The sequence below is a fragment of the Sprattus sprattus genome, assembly GCF_963457725.1.
Source record: "Sprattus sprattus genome assembly, chromosome: 13".
NCBI lineage: Eukaryota > Metazoa > Chordata > Actinopteri > Clupeiformes > Clupeidae > Sprattus > Sprattus sprattus.
This window is the reverse complement of record NC_137911.1, coordinates 18,268,890-18,275,816: the sequence shown is the minus strand read 5'-3', so window position 1 is coordinate 18,275,816 and position 6,927 is coordinate 18,268,890.

The window sequence follows — 6,927 nt, the reverse complement described above, 5'->3', positions numbered from 1 at the left end:
CCATCATGCAATACCATCAGGGAGGCGTATGATTGGCACCAAATGTATTCTGCAGCAGGAACATAACCCCAAACATACAGCCAATGTCATTAACAACTATCTTCAGCTTAAAGAAGAACAGAAAGTCCTGCAAGTGATGGTATGACCCCCACAGAGCCCTAATCTCTACATCATCGAGTCTGTCTGGGTTTACATGAAGAGACAGAAGAATTTTAGGAAGCCTACATCCCCAGAAGATCTGTGGTTAGTTCTCTAAGATGTTTGGAACAATTTACCAGCCGTGTTCCTTCAAAAACTGCGCAAGTGTATCTGGAAGAATTGATGCTATTTTGAAGGCAAAGGGTGGTCACACCAAATATTGATTTAATTTAGAATTTTCTTCTGTTCCTTCACTGCATTTTGTTAATTTATGAAGAATTGATGAAAATAAACTGTTAACACTTCCATTTTTGAAAGCATTCTTAGTTTACAGCATTTTTTCACACCTGCCTAAAACTTTTGCACAGTACTGTATGACCCCCAAATACAAATGAAATTTCAATTCCATTCAATTTCACATATAAAGTGACAAAACAATAATTCCATTGTCTCGAGGTGCTTTACAGAGCCCAGTGCCTGAACCCCCTTAGAGCCCAATGGCCACAGGGCAAGAAAAATTCCCTGTTAATCAGGAAGAAATCTGTAGCAGAACTGCGGCACATAAGGGGGGGGGCCCATCTGCTTTAGACCAGCCAGGTAGAGATAGAAAAGGGGAGGGCAGCCGGGTAGAGAAAACATTATGACATGTATTTTGTCAGTGCCATTTTGTGTGGCTGTTTGGCATTGAATTGTATTTGTGATGCCTTCAAATGCAAAGTTTCTGGATACTGTGTCAATGCTGTTCAGCTTTTATAAAGCAGCACTGGGTATTAAGACGTGGATCTACCCCCCACTTAGTCACAGTGCTGTAACGGAGGCCACTGGCTGAAAGGACACCAGACTAATCTGTGGCGCACATATGGCACAGTCGGAGCATCTGATCCCGTAACCAGAATCAAACTCCTAAATCTGCCCCCCTCCTGCTGACCGTCCAATAAACAGGAGCTTGACCGAACCGAATTGAAAGGCTTCTCTTCTGAAACACTGCCAGCCTACTTGTGACAGCCAGTCCCCTGTCAAACATTAAGGGGTTTGGTTTGTAAACAGACAAAAGCACACCACTTGAGAAACCACTATTTGCCTTGCAGGTGTGGGTGTGTGCCAGTGAGTGTGGTGGCTAGTGAACTCTGGCCTGTTTGGCTTTGGGAAGACAGTGGCTCTTCTACAGTGGCACGCGTGTTCTTGCGTTCCCTCGCACAGAGAGTGCCAGCATACTGTAATTTATTCAAACGATATTCTGGCTGGATGTAAAGTGTTGGACGGCTCCCACTCAATCGCCCACGCGTGCAGCAGGCAACCAAAGCCACAGATGTCATGATTTCACACCGCGGCTTCTGTTCCTCTGTCACTCACTCTCTCTCACACACACACACACCATCTCATTTCTTCTCTGTCTCTTATTCTCTCTCTCTTCCTCTCTTTTTCATTTCCTCTCTTTTCTGCACAGCACTTGTATCACTCTCCATGCTCAGCCCCGATTACGTGTTGACTTTAAACTTTAGCCTATACGGTGAGGCGTTATGTATATTCTGTGAATAGTGAAGGTGGAGGCACCTTAATTCTGCACGAGCAGAGAATTTGCCATTCAGGTGTAAGTAATGCACGTTGAATAATACATCGGCCACGAACACCAGAGTCAGTTATCTGAGTGGAGGAGGGGGAAGTGGTTGTTATGTCATGCGAGTAGTGCATCATTTATGAGACTTCATAGCCTCTTGAGAAGCTGTAAGAGGGAATACGTGCTTCGTTGTCATCATGTTCGAGCCACTTGAAAGTCCTACGGGTTTAAGCAGTCGAAAAGCTCCTTTTGGTGGTCTGGGCACCCACAGCATCCCCTTCAGTTAACAAGGATTAGTTTATTAAACGTCCATGTATGTGCTACAGCCGTAATCCACCCAAATGTGTAATCTGTTTTCACTCCGAGATGGTTTAGGGCTTGTTCATTAGTTGGCCTACTTGGTTACTTTGTATTGAACTCCCCAAAAAAATTCAATTTGCATTATTTCTTCCCAGGCCAAGTGCATTCTTAATTCTCGAGAGCAATTAACTGGAGAAAATCTCCTTGGTGGAACACAATAAATGACTTACAAACACCGTTCTGGAAAAACTGTGCCTACCATTCAAGCGAGGGAGAGGATGCTTTAAATTGATCGTAATCTAACTCTCTCCTCTGTGGAGGAAGACATTCATCCTCCTTCCTGCTGCGTCCTGCGGGTACCTGTTGTATCCGGCTCTGGTGGTTCTACGGTAATCAGATTAAGCCCGCTCCTCATATGATTGTAGAATATGAATGCTCTGCCTCCTAGGACACGTAAACAGCCTCTGATAACGTTACCACTCTTGCCACATCACCAGTCTTTTCCCATTAAAAAGATGCACATGACGTTATGTGTTTCTACAATAACCGTGTAAGATGGTCTTCCTATAGACATGGTCATGAAATGTTGCGTGCATAGAATGTATGCATGTACATTAGAATTAATGGGTGGAAGAAATAAATAAATAGATGCATAAATTAACCCTATCCCCTTTGGGTTTCTTTGCCTTTCCTTTGAGTTAATTTCCATCGCTCTGTCTCGCACGAAACTTGACACCATCAGACTGTATCTCATCTTTGCTTAAAGCCTCATTTGGCCAGTGCTTTGCCAGCACCTCTGTTGCGTACATAAATAAACATGACTTGGCTTGAGTTGACTGGTCTGACCAGACTTAATAGATAGGATAATGGGCCCGTAGATTTCCCAGAGGACATGTCAGCTGGGATTTTCAAAGGAGTGAAATAACTTAACTTGTAAACGTGTGTCAATGCTATATGTACTGTGATATCATCTGGTCAAGCTGGTTTCTGAATGGATCATGGGAAATAAGCTGAAGTTAAATGTCTTAAAAACAAAATGCATGGCAATAGGTTCTAAATGTGCTCTCAGGACAGATCAGAAATTAAGCCTCTCTTTAAAGGGTGCTACTATAGAATGATAGAACAGGTTAAAGAAGGCAAAATGTTGGGTGTCACACTGTTTGCCTTCTGTCATGGTCCACTCAAATTAAAAAGACAGTGGTGAGAATGATAAATGGTATCTATGCCATTAGAAGGATTGCTCATCTGCTAACAAACACAGCAATTAGACTAGTCATACAATCTCTAGTTCTGTCAAATCTGGACTACTGTCCTGTTATCTGGTCTAGTGCATCAAAGCAAGAACTTAGCAAACTTCAGCTTGCTTAAAACAGAGCGGCAAGACTAGCACTTCGCTGCTCTGTTAGGAGTAGTGTGGATGCTATGCATACCAGGCTGTCATGGATGAGGGTGGATGAAAGACTGGCATGCAGCCTTATTCTGTTTTTAAATAATGTGTACTCCTCAGAGAAACCCGTCAGTTTGTCTTTACAGCTATCGCCAGTAGATCAGAGACATGGATATAATACTAGACAGGCACTAAGTGGTCACTTTACTTGTCCTCTACCCAAAACCAATGTTTAAAAAAACAGTTATGTACAGAGCCATTGCATACTGGAATGTGCTCCCCTCATATTTGACTCTAACAAGAAATAAATGTGATTTCGAAAGGAAACTTAAGGCAGCAATAATCAGAAAGGAAATTAGAGTAGATTAAGTTATTATTTTAGGTATTTTCGGACTGACAAAAATGATTTGTTTTTAATTCTCTGTTTTTTGTGTTTTATGCATTATTTTACTTTTAATGTAAATGTTGTTTTCTAAGTCTGTTTTGTTCACCAACATTGATCATGCTGTACTGCATTTTATAATTTGTATTGTAATGTTTTTTGCCTGGACCCCAGGAAGAATAGTCTCCACTACGGTGTAGACTAATGGGGATATTTAATGAACTAAACTAAACAGTAATAGCACTTCTATTAAAACACTGATGTGTGTTTATAGCATGCATCATTTCATCATTTCAACCCAGAATTCAATTTTAACATAAAGGACACACACAGTCCACTCTTTTGCAATACAATGACAGTGACATTATATGGCACTGGCCAGCCAGCACTTCTCCCACAGTGGTAAATATTTAAACTAACAGCGAGTTGTCATGGCAGCAGGTCTCCTGGCTTTCCCACCGGAATGGCCTTGTAAATCCAAAGTTGACACTTCTTCCAGCCTTTGGTGGAATTTTAAAGTGTAATTAACTTTTCTGTTTCCTTTCGTCAGCATTGGATATTATTTCAGACCCTTAAAAAGGTGACAATTTGCCTCTCGAATCAGCAAGTAGGGTTCTGGATAATCTAAGGAGAATAGAGATAATCAACAGCAGGGTTTTCTTTATGATATTTTACGCATCTTGTAAGAGAGTGATCGTGATCAGTGTAAGAGTCTCTGAAGGTGTATGCATGAAGAGCAGTATAGGTAATCAATAACTTGATTTGTGATTGACGGGACCTCAGGCTCAGACAGCCTTGACAGGAAACAGAATTTGCCATGAGGGTCACTCTCACCTCAGCAGGTATGGCATTAGACACAGGGATTTTCTTAATACCCAGAATGACCTTTGTGAAATGTCAGAGATAACAGACTTAAGTACAAGATGACAAAATAAAGGTGAAAATAATGGAAGATATCGCACAAAAAACAACTGATTTATCTTAGTCAAAGATCCAGCCATGAAGGACCCTATTGGCCATCAAGAACATTTTATTTTAAAGAACCTTTACAGTAAAAAGGATTTTATTATCCCTTTACAAGAATGATACGCTTTACAATAAAAAAGCCTCTATTTGATGGATTCTCAAAAGATTTCTTTCAGGTTCTTCTATGAGGACAGACATAGACTCCTGTATTTGCTGTGTTCCATTTATAACCACTCATTCAGCCACTTACATCTCCCAAAGGAACTATGGCTCAGAGGCACAGAGTCAGACACTTTCTTGATACCAAATGAAAAAGGTATTTGCAGGCGGTTCAGGCATGGACATTTGATGGTCCTATAATCACACTGTAGCGCTTCCATAAGTAATGTAAAGTGTTATTAGAACATAGTTTTATCCCAAATGAATTCTTTCACCACCTACTATAAGCAGCTTTTCCAGGCAACAATCCTGATGCCACTATCATGCTTTCATTCATTTAAAGGCACAACACTGTTGTGAGGTACTGAGAGTGTTTGGGCAGGCACACTAAACAAAGCTTTCTATAAAAGTGGAGGTTGATCAAATTAGCAAATTCAATAAATTACTGCCAACAGAAGCAATTACATCAGTCAAGACCAGATTACGTCGTAGCGTCCGGCAGCTTCCGTTAGGTGACATACGTTATCCAAGGGGACATGAGTCAGTGACTTGTAGTCACTGTCACAGTGGACTGGTAGTCGGTACTTGCCTTGGAAGCTGTGAAGTGTCATGACATGGCAGCCATTGGTTAAAAGGTGGCTTTGTGACATCTAGTTTTAACATTGAGCATTCAAGCCTCAACAGATGGAGTAGTGGGGGAGGGAGCTGTTTTGTGTGTGTGTGTGTGTGTGTGTGTGTGTGTGTGTGTGTGTGTGCGTGCGTGTTTTTTGAGAGTATGTGTGTGTGTGTGTGTGTGTGTGTGTAGTATGCATGCTGTAGGAGCTAATGGCTAAATGCTCTTACAGCATGTCTCAGAGAACAGATGGACTAAGGCATTGCGGTGGGGTTTCTTTATCCAAGCCACCATTCTCAGGAAAAAAACTAAATGTTATGTCATAGAATTTCACACAGTGAGATATTGATACGTTCATCCAGACAGGGAGACATAAGAGTCTTTCATTGTAGTTTGTTGTTTGTTGAAATGGATGTTATTTTAAGTTTGGTGTCTCAGTTCACATCACCATTACAATACCCATTCTTATATTGTCTGTTCACACATATATAAGGTGTGTTATTATTGTTAATATTATTATTAATAATAATAATTATAATTATAATATTCGTAACAATAATATGTAGGTCCTAGGTGTCCGTAACACCTGAATAATTGTCAACATCCACAGGTCATTGAAATAATCAGGAACACAGTTGGACATTGGCCATGCCTTATGACCCATTCACCCAGTGCACTGGAGTATCCATTCACACACTGTCACGTGACACCAGCCCCATATCCAGCCACTGTAAACATTGAACTGGCTAGGCAGTCATCCATTAACCTCAACATCTAGTCTCTATATGTCTCCTGCTGTGATGAAAGCATTTAAACCAACCCCCACGCACATGAACACACATGCACACACGCACACACAGATACAGCTCACCTCCCCCTCTCCCTCATCAAAGCAGACTAGCTCATGAAGCTCCATAACTGGTTTTGTGTCTACGTGTGTATGGCATGGAAATTGGTGACATGCTTTGCGTTCTCCTTAATCTGGCCACCTACTGACATGAGCATAATGATGAAAGCTGTTCACTGCCGGTGTCATTGTGACATGAGTTTTCGGCTCAAACGCCATAGATAGCAAGAGCAAAGCCATGTTAGGTTGTGCGATTAAACAAAACAAGCCCACCCTATTGCTATGACAACATGATGAATGAAATCAAATGCAATGATGAATGCTATGCTACAGGTCCAGATGCTATCAGAGAGAGCACAACTAGCTTTAACAGTTGAGATTACCAGTTGAATGTCTGCTTGAACTGGTCACTTTTCCAGCCAGAGCTGCTGTTGATGTAGTAGGAAAAGCATTCTGGTGTGAAGATGTGAGCCCCCTCATGTCATCTGTGGGAGGATCAGGCTTTTAGCTTGACTCTTAGTTACACAACAGCTGCCCACAATGTAGGCAGGATGCAATGCTTCAGAGAGAGAGAGAG